Source organism: Mus musculus, chromosome 2 (genome assembly GCF_000001635.26).
Source record: "Mus musculus strain C57BL/6J chromosome 2, GRCm38.p6 C57BL/6J".
NCBI classification, from domain to species: domain Eukaryota; kingdom Metazoa; phylum Chordata; class Mammalia; order Rodentia; family Muridae; genus Mus; species Mus musculus.
The window spans coordinates 67309048-67327997 of record NC_000068.7 but is presented as its reverse complement, the minus strand read 5'-3'; the positions used below and the strand labels follow the sequence as shown (position 1 = coordinate 67327997).

Here is an 18950-nt window from a genome sequence, read left to right as displayed (position 1 = left end):
TCTATCTATCTATCTATCTATCTATCATCTATCTATCTATCTATCTATCTATCTATCTATCTATCTATCATCTATTATCTATCTATCTATCTACCTATCTATCTATCTTTCTATCTATCTATCTGTCAGTGTTTTATCACAGCATCACAGAAACAAACAGGGACAATTATCAGAAGAATGAATGAGACTCTGTCTCATGGACAATGCTGGATTCAAGAGTCATATTCTGAAGACAATCACAAGAACTGGTTGCTTCTCATAAGCAATTAGTCCAATTATGTTTTGAAATAAAACTCCATTGAAAAAGGTAGAGAATTGGGAACAAAACACCCATAAAAGGAGTTACAGAGACAAAGTTTGGAGCTGAGATGAAAGGATGGACCATGTAGAGACTGCCATATCCAGGGATCCACCCCATAATCAGTATCCAAACGCTGACACCATTGCATACACTAGCAAGATTTTATCGAAAGGACCCAGATGTAGCTGTCTCTTGTGAGACTATGCCGGGGCCTAGCAAACACAGAAGTGGATGCTCACAGTCAGCTAATGGATGGATCACAGGGCTCCCAATGGAGGAGCTAGAGAAAGTACCCAAGGAGCTAAAGGGATCTGCAACCCTATAGGTGGAACAACATTATGAACTAACCAGTACCCCGGAGCTCTTGACTCTAGCTGCATATGTATCAAAAGATGGCCTAGTCGGCCATCACTGGAAAGAGAGGCCCATTGGACAGGCAAACTTTATATGCCCCAATACAGGGGAACGCCAGGGCCAAAAAGGGGGAGTGGGTGGGTAGGGGAGTGGGGGTGGGTGGGTATGGGGGACTTTTGGTATAGCATTGGAAATGTAAATGAGCTAAATACCTAATAAAAAATGGAAAAAACAAAAACAAAAACAAAAAAAACAAAAACAAAAAAACAAAACACACTTAAAAAAAAAAGAAAAAGGTAGACTGTAGGAATTTATAATGTTATATGTTTAAAGAAACAATGGTTATAAACATTGTTTCTTTAAACATAGAAGATTCTTATCAGATTAAACACATCATATGTGGTTGAAACAATTATAGGAAAACATAAAGGAATCTGGGGTAGATAGAAAATCTCTAAGTTTTTAGATGTATAGAGTGAATTTTAAAGTAAATCATGACGTTAGATAAAAACTTGGATCATCTCATGCAAGATAAGGAGAACAACACTTTTTGCGTTATAATGATTTTTATATTTTAAAACTATAATAAAAACATTTTTTGTAGGATAGGTTGTTTTACATTACATATAGCATATACTTATACTATGTATACACACATATTGATTTTCATTTTAAATGTTTAAATAATGATTTAAAGTTTAAATTGAAGCTAGAAGGTCACAGTATACTTTTCTTTATTATTAATAATGGTTATTATTTCTGTTCAATTATTATTTGAAAGCTCATACTCTGTGCAATCAGCATATCACTTTGTACTATTAAATAACTACAAAACCCTTTTGTAAATTTTGGTCTGAAAGATACCGATAACTGGGAATTTTTTTCTTCAGTCTATGTTTCTCTTTACACTTTGAGTTTTGCCTTCACACAAACTTGTTGGAACACTTTGGAATGGATGAAAACTCTACTTTAGATGGGAGCAAGTGGCTCAGTGCACAGTTTCGATTACGTTCTTGATTATGCCTGGAAGAACGAATGAAAACAACATCCAGTTCCTTAAGGATATTATTGCATTTGTGAGCTATAGTATGAGTTTATGGAGAGCTGGTGTCTTAGTCAGGGTTTCTATTTCTGGACAAAACATCATGACCAAGAAGCCAGTTAGGGAGGAAAGGGTATATTCAGCTTACACTTTCGTACTGTTGTTCACCACCAAGGAAGTCAGGACTGGAACTCAAGCAGGTCAGGGAGCAGGAGCTGATGCAGAGGCCATGGTGGGATATTACTTACTGGCTTGCTTCCCCTGGCTTGCTCAGCCTGCTCTCTTATAGAACCAAGACTATCAGCCCAGAGATGGAACCACCCACAAAGGGACCTCCCTCCTTGATGACTAATTGAAAAAATGCCTTACAGCTGGATCTCATGGAGGCATTTCCCCAACTGAAGCTCCTTTCTCTGTGATAACTCCAGCCTGTGTCAAGTTGACACAAAACTAGCCAGTACAGCTGGAAAACCAAAGCACACGCTTTTAAATGAAACTCTTAGAAGGGAATACAAATGGCTACTGTACGTGTATCTACATCTTAAAGTATTCATAAAAGTAACTTTTTTTCAAGTGGGGAAGGTAATATTTTCAGGGATTCATAGCCCTGGGTATACATAACTCCTTTCATGATATATTGTTTACAAAGCCTTATTCATAAAACAGCAAGTATATGGTTCTATTTATTTATTTATTTATTTATTTATTTATTTATTTATTTATTTTAAATATTACATATTTTCCTCAATTACATTTCCAATGCTATGCCAAAAGTCCCCCATACCCTCCCGCCCACTTCCCTGCCCACTCATTCCCATTTTTTTTTTTTTGGCTCTGGCATTCCCCTGTATTGGGGCATATACAGTTTGCATGACCAATGGGCCTCTCTTTCCAGTGATGGCCAACTAGGCCATCTTTTGATACATTTGCAGCTAGAGTCAAGAGCTCCGGGGTACTGGTTAGTTCATAATGTTGTTCCACCTATAGGGTTGCAGATCCCTTTAGCTCCTTGGGTACTTTCTCTAGCTCCTCCATTGGGGGCCCTGTGATCCATCCAATAGCTGACTGTGAGCATCCACTTCTGTGTTTGCTAGGCCCCGGCATAGTCTCACAAGAGACAGCTACATCTGGGTCCTTTCGATAAAATCTTGCTAGTGTATGCAATGGTGTCAGCGTTTGGATGCTGATTATGGGGTGGATCCCTGGATATGGCAATCTCTACATGGTCCATCCTTTCATCTCAGCTCCAAACTTTGTCTCTGTAAATCCTTCCAAGGGTGTTTTGTTCCCACTTCTAAGGAGGGGCAAAGTGTCCACACTTCAGTCTTCATTTTTCTTGAGTTTCATGTGTTTAGGAAATTGTATCTTATATGTTGGGTATCCTAGGTTTTGGGCTAAAATCCACTTATCAGTGAGTACATATTGTGTGAGTTCCTTTGTGAATGTGTTACCTCACTCAGGATGATGCCCTCCAGGTCCATCCATTTGGTTAAGGAATTTCATAAATTCGTTCTATTTAATAGCTGAGTAGTACTCCATTGTGTAAATGTACCACATTTTCTGTATCCATTCCTCTGTTGAGGGGCATTTGGTTTCTTTCCAGCTTCTGGCTATTATAAATAAGGCTGCTATGAACATAGTGGAGCATGTGTCCTTCTTACCGGTTGGGACATCTTCTGGATATATGCCCAGTAGAGGTATTGCTGGATCCTCAGGTAGTACTGTGTCCAATTTTCTGAGGAACCACCAGACTGATATGCAGAGTGGTTGTACAAGCCTGCAATCCCACCAACAATGGTGGAGTGTTCCTCTTTCTCCTCATCCTCGCCAGCATCTGCTGTCACCTGAATTTTTGATCTTAGCCATTCTGACTGGTGTGAGGTGGAATCTCAGGGTTGTTTTGATTTGCATTTCCCTGATGATTAAGGATGTTGAACATTTTTTCAGGTGCTTCTCTGCCATTCGGTATTCCTCAGGTGAGAATACTTTGTTCACTTCTGAGTCCCATTTTTTAATGGGGTTATTTGATTTTCTGAAGTCCACCTTCTTGAGTTCTTTATATATGTTGGATATTAGTCCCCTATCTGATTTAGGATAGGTAAAGATCCTTTCCCAATATGTTGGTGGTCTTTTTGTCTTATTGACGGTGTCTTTTGCCTTGCAGAAACTTTGGAGTTTCATTAGGTCCCATTTGTCAATTCTCGATCTTACAGCACAAGCCATTGCTGTTCTATTCAGGAATTTTCCCCCTGTGCCCATATCTACAAGGATTTTCCCCACTTTCTCCTCTATGAGATTCAGTGTCTCTGGTTTTAAGTGAAGTTCCTTGATCCACTTAGATTTGACCTTAGTAAAAGGAGATAGGTATGGATCAATTTGCATTCTTCTACATGATAACAACCAGTTGTGCCAGCACCAATTGTTGAAAATGCTGTCTTTCTTCCACTGGATGGTTTTAGCTCCCTTGTCGAAGATCAAGTGACCATAGGTGTGTGGGTTCATTTCTGGGTCTTCAATTCTATTCCATTGGTCTACTTGTCTGTCACTATACCAGTACCATGCCGTTTTTATAACGATTGCTCTGTAGTAAAGTTTTAGGTCAGGCATGGTGATTCCACCAGAAGTACTTTTATCCTTGAGAAGAGGTTTTGCTATCCTAGGTTTTTTTGTTATTCCAGATGAATTTGCAGATTGCTCTTTCTAATTCGTTGAAGAATTGAGTTGGAATTTTGATGGGGATTGCATTGAATCTGTAGATTGCTTTGGGCAAGATAGCCATGTTTACAATGTTGATCCTGCCAATCCATGAGCATGGGAGATCTTTCCATCTTCTGAGATCTTCTTTAATTTCTTTCTTCAGAGACTTGAAGTTTTTATCATACAGATCTTTCACTTCCTTAGTTAGAGTCACGCCAAGATATTTTATATTATTTGTGACTATTGAGAAGGGTGTTGTTTCCCTAATTTCTTTCTCAGCCGGTTTTATTCTTTGTGTACAGAAAGGCTATTGACTTGTTTGAGTCAATTTTATATCCAGCTACTTCACCAAAGCTGTTTATCAGGTTTAGGAGTTCTCTGGTAGAATTTTTAGGGTCACTTATATATACTATCATATCATCTGCAAAAAGTGATATTTTGACATCCTCTTTTCCAATTTCTATCCCCTTGATCTCCTTTTGTTGTCGAATTGCTCTGGCTAATACTTCAAGTACTATGTTGAAAAGGTAGGGAGAAAGTGGGCAGCCTTGTCTAGTCCCTGATTTTAGTGGGATTGATTCCAGCTTCTCTCCATTTACTTTGATGTTGGCTACTGGTTTGCTGTAGATTGCTTTTATCATGTTTAGGTATGGGCCTTGAATTCCTGATCTTTCCAAGACTTTTATCATGAATGGGTGTTGGATCTTGCCAAATGCTTTTTCTGCATCTATCGAGATGATCATGTGGTTTTTGTCTTTAAGTTTGTTTATATAATGGATTACATTGATGGATTTTCATATATTAGACCATCCCTGCATCCCTGGGATAAAACCTACTTGGTCAGGATGGATGATTGCTTTAATGTGTTCTTGGATTCGGTTAGGGAGAATTTTATTGAGTATTTTTGCATCTATATTCATAAGAGAAATTTGTCTGAAGTTCTCTATCTTTGTTGGATCTTTCTGTGGTTTAGGTATCAGAGTAATTGTGGCTTCATAAAATGAGTTCGGTAGAGTACCTTCTACTTCTATTTTGTGAAATAGTTTGTGCAGAACTGGAATTAGATCTTCTTTGAAGGTCTGATAGAACTCTGCACTAAACCTGTCTGGTCCTGGGTTTTTTTTGGCTGGGAGACTATTAATAACTGCTTCTCTTTCTTTAGGGGATATGGAACTGTTTAGATGGTCAACTTGATCCTGATTCAACTTTGGTACCTGGTATCTGTCCAGAAATTTGTCCATTTCTTCCAGGTTTTCCAGTTTTGTTGAGTATAGCCTTTTGTAGAAGGATCTGATGGTGTTTTGGATTTCTTCAGGATCTGTTGTTATGTCTCTCTTTTCATTTCTGATTTTGTTTATTAGGATTTTGTCCCTGTGCCCTCTAGTGAGTCTGACTAAGTGTTTTTCTATCCTCTTGATTTTCTCAAAGAGCCAACTCCTCGTTTGGTTAATTCTTTGAATAATTCTTCTTGTTTCCACTTGGTTGATTTCACCCCTGAGTTTGATTATTTCCTGCAGTCTACTCTTCTTGGGTGAATTTTTTTCCTTTTTTTCTAGAGCTTTTAGATGTGTTGTCAAGCTGCTAGTGTGTGCTCTCTCCAGTTTTTTCTTGGAGGCACTCAGAGCTATGAGTTTCCCTCTTAGAAATGCTTTCATTGTGTCCTATAGGTTTGGGTATATTGTGGCTTCATTTTCATTAAACTCTAAAAAGTCTTTAATTTCTTTCTTTATTCCATCCTTGACCAAGGTATCATTGAGAAGAGTGTTATTCAGTTTCCATGTGAAAGTTGGCTTTCCATTATTCATGTTGTTATTGAAGATCAGCCTTAGTCCATGGTGGTCTGATAGGATGCAAGGGACAATTTCAATATTTTTGTATCTGTTGAGGCCTGTTTTATGACCAATTATACGATCAATTTTGGAGAAGGTACCATGAGGTGCTGAGAAGAAGGTATATCCTTTTGTTTTAGGATAAAATGTTCTGTAGATATCTGTTAAGTCCATTTTTTTCATAACTTCTGTTAGTTTCTCTGTGTCCCTGTTTAGTTTCTGTTTCCATGATCTGTCTATTGATGAAAGTGGTGTGTTGAAGGCTCCCACAATTATTGTGTGAGGTGCAATGTGTGCTTTGAGTTTAACAATTTGTCTTTAATGAATGTGGCTGCCCTTGCATTTGGGGCATAGATATTCAGAATTGAGAGTTCCTCTTGGAAGATTTTACCTTTGATGAGTATGACGTGTCCCTCCTTGTCTTTTTTGATAACTTTGGGTTGGAAGTCAATTTTATTCGATATCAGAATAGCTACTCCAGCTTGTTTCTTCAGACCATTTGCTTGGAAAATTGTTTTCCAGCCTTTCATTCTGAGGTAGTGTCTGTCTTTTTCCCTGAGATAGGTTTCCTGTAAGCAGCAGAATGTTGCGTCCTGTTTGTGTAGCCATTCTTTTAGTCTATGTCTTTTTATTGGGGAATTGATTCCGTTGATATTAAGGAAAAGTAATTGTTGCTTCCTATTATTTTTGTTGTTAGAGTTGGCATTATTTTCTTGCAGCAGTCTTCTTTTTGGTTCATTGAGGGATTACTTTCTTGCTTTTTCTAGGGCTTGATTTCTGTCCTTGTATTGGTTTTTTTCTGTTATTATCCTTTGAAGGGATGGATTCTTGGAAAGATAATGTGTGAATTTGGTTTTGTCTTGGAATACTTTGGTTTCTCCATATATGGTAATTGAGAGTTTGGCCGGGTATAGTAGCCTGGGCTGGCATTTGTGTTCTCTTAGTCTCTGTATAACATCTTTCCAGGCTCTTCTGGCTTTCATAGTCTCTGGTGAAAAGTCTGGTGTAATTCTGATAGGCCTGCCGTTATATGTTACTTGACCTTTCTCCCTTACTGCTTTTAATATTCTATCTTTATTTAGTGCATTTGTTGTTCTGATTATTATGTGTCGGGAGGAATTTCTTTTCTGGTCCAGTCTATTTGGAGTTCTGTAGGCTTCTTGTATGATCATGGGCATCTCTTTCTTTAGGTTTGGGAAGTTTTCTTCTATAATTTTGTTGAAGATATTTGCTGGTCCTTTGAGTTGAAAATCTTCATTCTCATCAACTCCTATTATCTGTAGGTTTGGTCTTCTCATTGTGTCCTGGATTTCCTGGCTGTTTTGAGTTAGGATCCTTTTGCATTTTGTATTTTCTTTAATTGTTGTGTCGATGTTCTCTATGGAATCTTCTGCACCTGAGATTCTCTCTTCTATCTCTTGTATTCTGTTGCTGATGCTCACATCTATGGTTCCAGATCTCTTTCCTAGGGTTTCTATCTCCAGCTTTGCCTCGCTTTGGGTTTTCTTTATTGTGTCTACTTCCCTTTTTAGTTCTAGTATGGTTTTGTTCATTTCCATCATCTGTTTGGGTGTGTTTTCCTATTTTTCTTTAAGGACTTCTACCTGTTTGGTTGTGTTTTCCTGTTTTTCTTTAAGGACCTGTAACTCTTTAGCAGTGCTCTCCTCTATTTCTTTAAGTGAGTTATGAAAGTCCTTCTTGATGTCCTCTACTGTCATCATGAGAAATGTTTTTAAATCTGTGTCTAGATTTTCGTTTGTGTTGGGGTGCCCAGGACTAGGTGGGGTGGGAGTCCTGTGTTTTGATAATGGTGAGTGGTCTTGATTTCTGTTAGTAGGATTCTTATGTTTGCCTTTTGCCATCTGGTAATCTCTGAAGCTAGCTGTTATAGTTGTCTCTGGTTAGAGCTTGTTCCTCAGGTGACTCTGTTAGCCTCTATAAGCAGAACTGGGAGGCTAGCTCTCTCCTTAGTTTCAGTGGGCAGAGTATTCTCTGCAGGCAAGCTCTCTTCTTGCAGGGAAGGTACCCAGATATCTGGTGTTCGAACCTGCCTCCTGGCAGAAGTTTTGTTCTACTCACCAGAGGTCTTAGGATCCCATGGGGAATCCTGTGTGGGCCCTTGCAGGTGTCACGAGACTCTGCTGGCAAGGCACCCCGGTGCTCGAGTGGAGCGGAAGGGACTTTTGCCCCAGGTCAGGCCTGGGTCCTCTGCTTCCCTAGTTAACGCAGTCTCAGGTTCCGCGCGATTGGATTGGGGCAGATGCTGTGTTCCACTCACCAGAGGTCTTAGGATCCCTTGGGGAATCCTGTGTGAGCCCCTGTGGGTGTCGGGAGACTCCACTGGCAAGGCACCCCGGTGTTCGAGTGGAACAGAAGGGACTTGTGCCCCAGGTCAGGCCTGGGTCCTCTGCTTCCCTAGTTAATGCAGCCTCAGGTTCCTCGCGATTGGATTGGGGCAGATGCTGTGTTCTACTCACCAGAGGTCTTAGCATCCCGTGGGGAATCCTGTGTGGGCCCCTGCAGGTGTCGGGAGTCTCCGCTGGCCTGGAATTCTTTTTAAAATTAATATTGTTTTAATTAACAGAAAGAAAATAGTTTGAACCCACTGCCACCTAACAGTGAAGGCAAACACCTCCAGGTCTAGTAGTTTCCATGCTAAAGATCTTAACCCTACCAAGCTAATTGGATTGTATGTGACACGTACTTCATTGCCTTGTTCATTTTCCTTTTTAATGAACACATAGTTCCTGACAATCACTCTGTCCCAGAGATCAGATTTGTAACAAAAAGCTGAGAGCCCATTGTACCTTTTATTATTAGATATTTTCTTCATTTACATTTCAAATACTATCTCAAAAGTCCCCTATACCCTCCCCCTGACCTGCTCCCCAATCCACCCACTCCAGCTTCCTGGCCCTGGCATTCCCCTGTATTGGGGCATGTGATCTTCGCAAGACCAAGGGCCTCTCCTCCCATTGATGGCCTTCTAAATTCTGTCCCTTTGCCAGGACTCTATCCATCCCTTGAACTTTCTGCTGTCACCTGTTTCTTCTGTCAACCTTTTATCATTCATGCTATTATTTGGGTCATTTCCTTATAATCAGAGTGGACACCTTGTTATGGAAGTATGTTTTTTTTTTCTTCAGCAAGTTGCCTCTTAGACATTCTTAATGTATTTAATTTAATTCAGTCTTGCAGAAAGATCTTAAAGTGTTCTTTATACTTTCTTTTTAATATTATTTATAATTCTTTCAGTGCCTAGCCTAAATAGACTTCTGCTGATCCTTTGGCCATGTGTTTATTTATTTAGCAAACACTTATTCAGCATCTACAGTGCCTTTGGAGCTATACAGTAAGAACTTGAATTTTAAAAATGAAAATAAAATCCTTTCTTCCAGATGCTCACATCAAAGATCAAAGCAAGCAGACAATTGTGTACATTGTGACCTTAGGGGATGGATTAAAGTTTTGTGTGTTATAAGGATACAGGAAGGAGGAAGGGAAGCAAGAAGAAATGGTTTCCCAGTAGAAATAAAAGCTAAGGTAAATGTTAAATTATCAGTAAATGTTAGACACCGATGAGAATGGGTCTTTAAGTCTCTGCTGGCATTAAAATATTTTCAGACATTTCTTGTATGTGACGTGGTTGATATCCTCAAAACACTCCCAAGGACTCACCTCTGTGCTCATGTGAAGGCTACACTGCTCTTACCTTGTCCAAAGCCCCATCCAAATACCTGTGGACTACTTACGATGATTTATCACTGTGGGATGCGGGACTCCCCTATTTCATATTTTATTTACTCATAGTTGGCCTGGTTGACACTTGCATAGGTGCCCTGAGATCCGTGCATTTTTCTTTCAAATCTTCCCCCCCCCCCCATCCATCTTTATACTTCAAACTTCATATCGCAAAGCAACTGGCATATTTAATTTTTCTTCTTCTTAAGTATGTTGTAATTATTTTATGCATATGCCTCTTTTATGACTGATTTGTTGGCCTGATTCTCAGAATCCTGAACTAACAAAATGAACATGAAGAGTGAGACAAAGAAAATTGGTTTGAATATTACCTGATTTATTGTCTAGCAAGTTAAAAGAATAAACGCGCATTAAGTAAGATTCTTACAGGTGGCTAGGGATATAAGAGATTGTATAGAAAGCAAATGGCTAAGTTGTGAGAACCATAAGCTTTCCATGGGGTAGCTTGCAGTTTCCTTCTTTTCTTCACTAACTTACTAACTAACTAACTAACTAACTAACTAACCAACTAACTAACTAACTAAATTACTTACTTATTTTTGTCCTTTTTTGGCAGAGTGGGTCTTTGATGCCCTGGGAGATGTTGGACATGACAAGATTCTGAAGCATCAGAATGCTATTAAACAGATTTTTTTTTTTTGGTAGTTTGAGTTGGGAACTGTGCTGTGCTAGACACTGTAGGTACTTTTTGCACAGTGCATTTCTCAAAGCTTGCTCCCATCTGTCTTGCCATAGATTGAAATAAATCTAATATCATCCTGTGTGATTGAGTGATTGAGAGTAGTATGTTGTATACCCAAGTGACTTGAGTGCTTTATTACTGAAAGGAGGAAAGAAAGTAATTGTACAGTTGAACTTTCAATATTGGGGAACTGTATGATCATTAGTTAAGAATTTATTCAGTTTAAGGTACCTTTTTTAGGGTCTAGAGCTTCTTTTCTTTTTCTTTTATTAGATATTTTATTTATATTTCAAATGGTATCCCTTTTCCTGATCTCCCTCTGAAAACCCCCTTCCCTTATCCCCTCCCCCTCCCCCCTCTGCTCACCAACCCACCTAATCCCGCTTCCTGGTCCTGACATTCACCTACACTGGTGCATAGAGCCTTTACATGACCAAAGGCCTCTCCTCCCACGGATGACTGACTAGGCCATCCTTTGCTGCATATGTAACTGGAGCCATGAGTCCCAACATGTGTACTCTTTGGTTTGTGGTTTAGTCCCTGGGAGCTCTGGGGGAACTGGTTAGTTCACATTGTTGTTGGATTCTGATGTCATTTGGAAACATTAGAAAATGTATTCCTTTCCTTGCACTCATAGAGTCAGTCCTTTCTGCTGTGGACAGTTGAGATGTCTGTGTCTCACTTAAATACACTAGAGGGATTAATAACAATGTTAGAGCAGTTGAGCATGTTGGGTTAGATATGTAATTCTTGGCTAAAGCATCCAACAGAGACTTTCATTTCACAGATTCCACAAGAATTACATATAGCACAGCTGTTTGGAAGGCCATATGAATGACCTTGGGAGATTTGCTAGCACCACCATAGAGTTTCGTGATGGCTTTACTGCAGGTTAGGGACAATGCCCAAGGGGGAGTCACAGAAATGAATCACTGACTTGATGGAGAGAGAAACCCTCTCTCTCTCAGTCACCAAAAATAGGTGCCACAGATAGCACTCTAATTGTACCAGACTGCAATTACTGTGATGAATTAGAAAGCCAGAGGGATATTTGGGGAATGGGAGGCTTGGTCCATAGAGAGTTCAATCATTGGAGAAATTCTATAGAGAAGAGAATATTTGTAACAAACCCAGAAAGAAGCTAAAATTGGAGTTGCTGGCTATACCACAAAAAAAAAAAAAAAAAAAAAAAAAAAACTTAAGCATGGAGAACAAAGGTAAAGAGGTTAATCACTCCAAGTAATCTATTTATATGCTGCCCAGTTTTTGCTTAAATATATTCTTTTACATATAAAATAACTTATTAAAGAATGGCTATATCCATAGGTGGAATTATCCTGCTATAATATAGTGAGTATATAATTTATACCGCCAATTCTTTTTCCAAAGGGATCTATAGAATGGTCCTTCTACACTGGAGCTGGCAGGGTTTGCAGCCATATAGGAGGGCCAACAATATCAACTAATTAGTAAGATCCTGGTTAAATTTAAGACACACAACCACAGAAACCAACAAGAACTGAGCAGCCTAATGTTTAGGTGTTTCAACTGGTTATGAACTAAGAAAGAATGGTACCGGTCATAGAGGTGATATTTACATCAGGAATAGGGATATGCATTGTCCTGTTTATTTTCCATTATCATGAAGTTCCACAGAAACAGTGAAGGAGAAATGGAGTAAGCCCAGCATCATTGGTGAAGTCTACTGTGTCGTATGATGCATGCACTCTGGCAGATATTAGAGTCCTTCTAGATTCCCCCTGCCAAGAGTGCAGGCGACTGATAGCTCAGCCTGGACCCTTGTGTGTTACCAATCACACATTCTGATCAAAGCTTCACTTTTGATGTTTATTTAATTATTTTTATTGGCCTTGTCTGAATGCTTCCTCCCAGCTCAGTTGAATTATAGTTGAACTGTGTTGCAGGCTAAGAAAACGGCATCTATTTCCTCATTGTAAGATCACTAGCCATCTCTTACACTTCTTAATATCCATTGCCTCTCTCTTGTAAAGGTGATCATCTCAAGGTTCACCATCTTCCTTTTTTAGTGAGATGACAATAGAGGATAACAGACTGCTCATTTGAAAAGCTGGAACAGATTGCTTAGTGTTTCCATCATGAAGAAAATCTAAATGCCCTAGTGGATATCTTTGCGCATTATACAGTGCACTCCTATAACGAGACATCATGGTACCCTACCAATATGTTAAAACTTAGAGAAAAGTTTAGAAATTAGCTTGAGACATTGCCATTTAGAAACTAAAATTAAAAATCACTACATAGAAAATAATATAAACATTTAAAAAAATTGGCACTTTGGATATGAGACCTAAGCTACATTGTCTGGAATCATGTGTAGGGCTGAGCTGCAAAGCATTCAGTATAGAACACTGAACTCCCAGAGGGTTTAACTCAAGCTCATGTTTAAGACTTTATATGATCTACAGAATAAGAATAATATTTTCTACTCCTCCACCTAAACACTATAGCCCAATGAGACTGTAATAAACAGATCATTTCCAGAATAAAAACGCTGTCTTTCATTATTTGCTTTATGTTGAAAAATTATACCTCAGGATTTTAGAAGCATTGTTGTAATATACCCAAGAAAATAATAAAAAAATATCATGCTCATAAAGATCATTAACTAACATATTTCATGTTATGAATTTGCATGAATATGTGCTTAGAAATGGAAATACAGTGATAAATTCTCCAAAAATAGAAGCAAAGAAAAAAAACCCTACCAAATTGGAACTAAGATGCAGTCCCAAGGGACATTTTAACTAGAGAGGTTATTTCCAGAGAATTAGCTGAGAAGCAAGTTGGCTGATAAATGTTACATTTTAATTGATGTCTTGATGTCAATTTTATCACCAAGAAGGAAGAAAAAGTGACAAGAAGTTTTACTATTAGCACTCTAATTTTTAATCTTCATGGAAGGACCAATTGATGAATTGGAAATAATAGGACACTGGGGATTTGCACTTGCCTGATTTAGAGGGGTTGCTAATGAGAACAACCTAAGCATAGCTAAAGACTGACAGGCTAGATTATGTGTATTTGCATTCTAAGGTGCAAGGTGTTGTCCAGTGTGGTCTCTTGTCCTGAATTTCCAGAAGAAAAAAACAGTTAAGGAATGATCATGGAGAAATTAAGTCACATATGAGACCAGGGAAGCAAAAGCTGCTGTATCTATGAGAATCATCAGTGTTGACAAGAAGCCTCAAGGAAATAGGATATAATGTTATGGGCACATAAAGGGGGTCTAGAGCAAGAGGAGTAAATGGTAAGTGGGAGGAAGATCAAGGTAATGGAGAGACTGTGAGATGGGATAACTACTATGAAAGACATTTTGAAAATCATATATAAATCTACCATTTTGAGGATTCATAATGGAGTCACCATATAACAGGGGACACAATGCCACACCTAGACATCTTATACCACAATAGCTGACACTGCTAAATTGGCTAATACCCTGAGCATAGATAGGGCATGGGCCCAGAGGAAAACCTACTACTATTATCTTGTTTAACCTAGAAGTGAAATAGCTCCTAATGATAAGCTGCTGCACTTGTGAAGTAGAACACTGTTCAAATCTCATCAGAGAAGCAACTTCTTGTAAAAGAGAGTAGCAGAGAAGACCACACCTGGGCAGTGTGCAGAGAGTGAGATACTTTTGAATGCTCATTCCTAAATGGGATGTCACCATCAAACAGCAGTCCTCGAGGATCTGGGTTCTATGTGGAAAAGAGGCAGAAAAACTGTATGAGTCAGAGGTGGTGGACAACTTGAAGGAAGCAGTATCTTCCAGACAAAACAGGACTGACGTGCATATGAACTCACAGACACGGTAACAGAACACACAAGATCTGTAAAGATTCAAGCCAATATCCCAGCATTGGAAGGGGAAGCAGATGAAAATCTCCTCCCTAACAATGAAGCTTTTTGTAATCAATACTTGTTAGGAAAGAGGAAGTCAGTTATTTCCTGTGAAGTGTCACTGAAATGGATCAACCACACTTTGGGACAGATCTTGTGTCAATAAGTAGTTAACCAACACAGAATAAACCCCATGCTTTTGGTTTTTTTGTTTGTTTGTTGTTTTTAAGTTTTTATATTTTGTGTGTGTGTGTGTGTGTGTGTGTGTGTGTGTGTGTGTGTGTGTGTATGTGAGTGTGTGATTTTGTTTCAGTTTGTTTGGTTTTGGTAATTTTTGTCTGATAGATTTATCTTTGTCTTTTTTTGAGAGAGTGGAGAGAGAGAGAGAGAAAGGAGAGGTATGGGGGGAAGAGAAAAAGACGGGAGGGGGAGGGGGAGGGATAGGGAGAGGGGGAAGGGGAGGGAGAGGGAGAGGGGGAGGGGGAGGGCGAGGGAGGGCGAGGGAGAGATTATATAAAATTGGGTCAGTGGGGAAGTTGGGAGAACCTGGGAAAACTTGAGGAAGAAAGATAAAATGATCAAAATATATCACTTGGAAAAATAATTTTCAACAACAAGAAAACAAAAACTTAAAATCACTAAAAGCAAAACAACAGCAAAGAAAGAAATAAACTATGAAAACATATGTAAATGGTCTTTTTGTACTTATCTGTTTCCTAACATCAGTCCTCCACATTGCCCCAGTCAGTTGTTCCTTATTGTTTTCAGTCACTATGAAAGCTTGCATGATTTATTTGTCTCTATATGAATACTAATCAGTACTTTATTCATTTCAATTTTTGTAAAATTGGTCACATTATAAAAATCTATTACACATATTGCTTTATCCACATTTCACTGGTTTAGTAAGTAAAACTGTTCATGTTTCTTTCTCCATTTAATTATGAAAAATTTCAAAAGAATCAAGGTAAAAAGAGTATGATCTGTTTTCTCTCTCTATCCCCAACTTTTATTACATTTTTATCTTACCACCGAGACACTGCACATACATTGCTGTTCTAGTCACAATACCTTGAAAATAGAATCAGCCCAGATATTCATCAATAGATGAATGGATACACACTGTGGTACACACCCACCACGGAATGATATTCAATTATAAAGAAAAATAATACAATTTTCAGATAAACAGATGGAACTAGTAAAATTATACTGAACGAAGATACACAGTTTGAAAAGACAAACAAAACATATTCTCTCTGATGTGGATCTTAGCTTCGAATGATTTGCATTTTATATTTATCATGGGGTGCAAATACAAGCTATAAAACTGGTATGAAGCTTTAAGGGCATGTCATAGTTGTTTTTGTCAAGTTGACATAAACCTAAATATACCAGGAAACAAGTCATGCCAGTTGAGGAGTCCCAGAATCAGACAGGTCAATTGACATATCTGTAGGGTATTTTCTTGATTGCTGATTTATGTAGAAGATTCAGCCCCAGTGTAGGTGATGCTCTTCTTTGGCAGAGGGTGTTGGACTGTGTAAGAAAGTGTTGTTCTTTCACCCACTATAACTAGATGGTTAGACCTATTTCTGAAGATATCATATGTTAAGGTTACAGAAATGGAAATCAATATGGAAGCAATGAGGAAACTTCTTTCTCATAATCTACTGGTTGGATTTCATAGCACTGTAAAGTATTATGATGCAAAATCCCAGGGAAGAAAGGACACCTATGTCTTACACAGTGATTTCAAAATTCTGATCTGCCAGGCCAGTTGTGTCAACCAGAGTGACAGGGGCATGACTTCTATGAAATATCATCTTCAGTTTAGATCTGAGGCCTGTTTATTTTTATTGGAGTTTTTATTTATTTACATTTCAAATGTTATCCCCTTTCCTGGTTTCCCCTCTGGAAACTCCTTTCTCATCCATCTTCTCCATGCTTCTATGAGGATGCTCCACCCCAACTCCCACCTCATCACCCTGGCATTCCCCTACATTGTGGCATCAGGCCTTCACAGAACCAAGGACCTCTTCTCCCATTGATGACAGACAAGGCCATCATCTGCTACATATGTGGCTGGAGCCATAGGTCCCTCCATGTGTACTCTTTGGTTGTTGGTTTAGTCCCTGGGAGCTCTGTGGTGTCTGGATGGTTAATATTGTTGTTCTCTCTATGGCGTTGCAAAGCCAGTCAGCTCCTTAAGTCCTTTCTCTAACTCCTGCTTTGGGGGTCTCCTTGCTCAGTCCAATGGTTGGCTGCAAGCATCTGCTTCTGTATTTGTCAGGCTCTGGCAGAGTCTCTTAGGAGACAGCTATATCTATCTCCTGTCAGCTCATGTTGTCATCCGCAATAATGTCTGGGTTTGATGGATCCCCAGGAAGGGCAGTTTCTGGATAGACTTTCCTTCAGTCTCTGCTCCACACTTTGTCTCTGTATTTCCTTTAGACAGGATCATTTCTGGGTTAAAAATTTGGATATGAGTGGGTGGCCCCTTCCTCCCAACCAGAGACCTTGCCTACCCTCTGTATATGGTCCCTACAGGTAGTTCCTCTCCTTTGTTGGGCATTTCAGCTAATCTGATCCCATTGGGTCCTGGGAGCCCCTTGCTTTCCTGGCACCTTAGACTTGCTGGAGGCTACCCCCCAGTTGGTGTGTAGCAATTGGGCATGGGGAACTGAGGCCTGTTTTATAGGAAGGATTTTTATCACTTGCTACTGTAAACCTCACCAAAAAACTTGCAAGAGCCTTGCAGGTCATAGATTCCAGGATAATAGCTACAGTTGTTATTTTGTTATACAGATCAAAATGTCATTTAAATATTGATGTTTAGACTTGGGCCCTCTCAATCTTGGTTAGAGAAACTTTCTTTTACACAAGCATCAGTCTGTGCAACTATTCAGTGCTGAAAGACAAGACTGCAAATATTCAGTCATCAATGAGTAACTTTATTAACTTAATTCCCACCATGGCTCAGGGAATATTAGAGATAAGGAGACAGAAAAAAATATAAGAGTGGGAGGCTAGGAAGGAGTGCTATGTACACAAATTGGTTTATAAAGTCATGTATATATTCACAGCAGCTATGGTCACTTGAATGAGACCACCAGGATATCAAGCCAGACAAATTCCAGCAGAGATGTTCTTTAGGACCATTGCTAGGGGACTCCTGGCAATTGATAAATGGCTGTTTGGGGGAAGAAGAGTTTTATTTCTTTGAAGGTGTGACCACTGCTATATATTTTTGTGCTCTATTGAGGGCTCTGACACCTATGTAGTTATAAGATGTAGGCATCAGGCTTCCTTTCTGGGCCAATTTACCTGATAAGACTGATGAGAAATGAGTCTTAACCATACTTGAATGGAGGGGTCTCACTAAGACTGAGGTGGAGACAAAATTTATCACCACCAGTCTGACTTTATACCTGTGTGTGAAGAGTATATATACAGAATAAAATGGTGGTTTTCAAGATCAATACAGTGGTTGTCAGAGTACTATGTTGTTTTCTAGCTAAATAGAGATTATAAGAATAATGTCTAAGACCAAGCATCTTGTCAAATTTTCATATGTTTCATTGATGTTTAAGGAACACAGAGAAACACTGTCTGGATGCTTCACTGTCTGAGGGGAAGCCTGTTTCTTGGGAACTGAAAGTCAAACAGTGTCCCAGGAGCCATGGAATCTAACCTGAAAAACCTATGACACATGCCTTTTAAGGAAGCTAAACAAGGCCAACTCCATGATTCCCCCTCAATAAGAAGCAATGATTGGACTCAGTATATTAAAAAAGAAAAAGAAAAAGAAAAAGAAAAAGAAAAAGAAAAAGAAAAAGAAAAAGAAAAAAAAAAGACCTGAAGTTGGAAAAAGGATATGATGGAAAGGTATGAGAGGAGTTGGGGGTGAAGCTGGGGTTTTGATGTGGTGATATTTCATTGTATACATGTGTAACCTTCTCAAAAAGTTTTTTTTGAAGTACATTAAATTGCTAACTACATTATCCATTCTTATTTTTATACCCAGATAAGGATAGCCCTCATCCCTCATTAAAGAAGGTGCTTTTCACCAATATCTGAAACCAGAAAACTACACAGGAAAACTGACAGAGGGTTGGAGAACAACTACAAGTGATACATCAACAACGACAGCCACTAAACCTAAGGCTCAAGGGAGGAAGATTGTATAAGGGTATCTGCTTTGATGTAATGTCTTCTATGAACCACATTAAAGAAGCATCCCTGAAACTTTGGCAATGTGGTTGCCCAAACAGAAGCTGTACGATGATTATACCAGTTGACATTCCAGTGTATAGGGAAATGTCAAGGGATTCACTTCTAGATAAAGAGCTACAAGCAATCAATATCTGCTGAGAGAGGGAGAATCAGTCTTCTTCA

The 18950-nt window shown here is 39.0% G+C and overlaps 1 long non-coding RNA gene across 1 annotated transcript in view; it reads left to right on the top strand.

The window, feature by feature from the left end:
- Gm13599 overlaps positions 1-18361 on the top strand; it is a 90066-nt gene extending 71705 nt beyond the window's left edge. Inside the window, exon 4 of the long non-coding RNA XR_374609.1 lies at positions 18146-18361. This is a non-coding gene — a long non-coding RNA (predicted gene 13599). The remainder of the gene's footprint in view (positions 1-18145) is intronic.
- Positions 18362-18950: the final 589 nt, after the last annotated feature.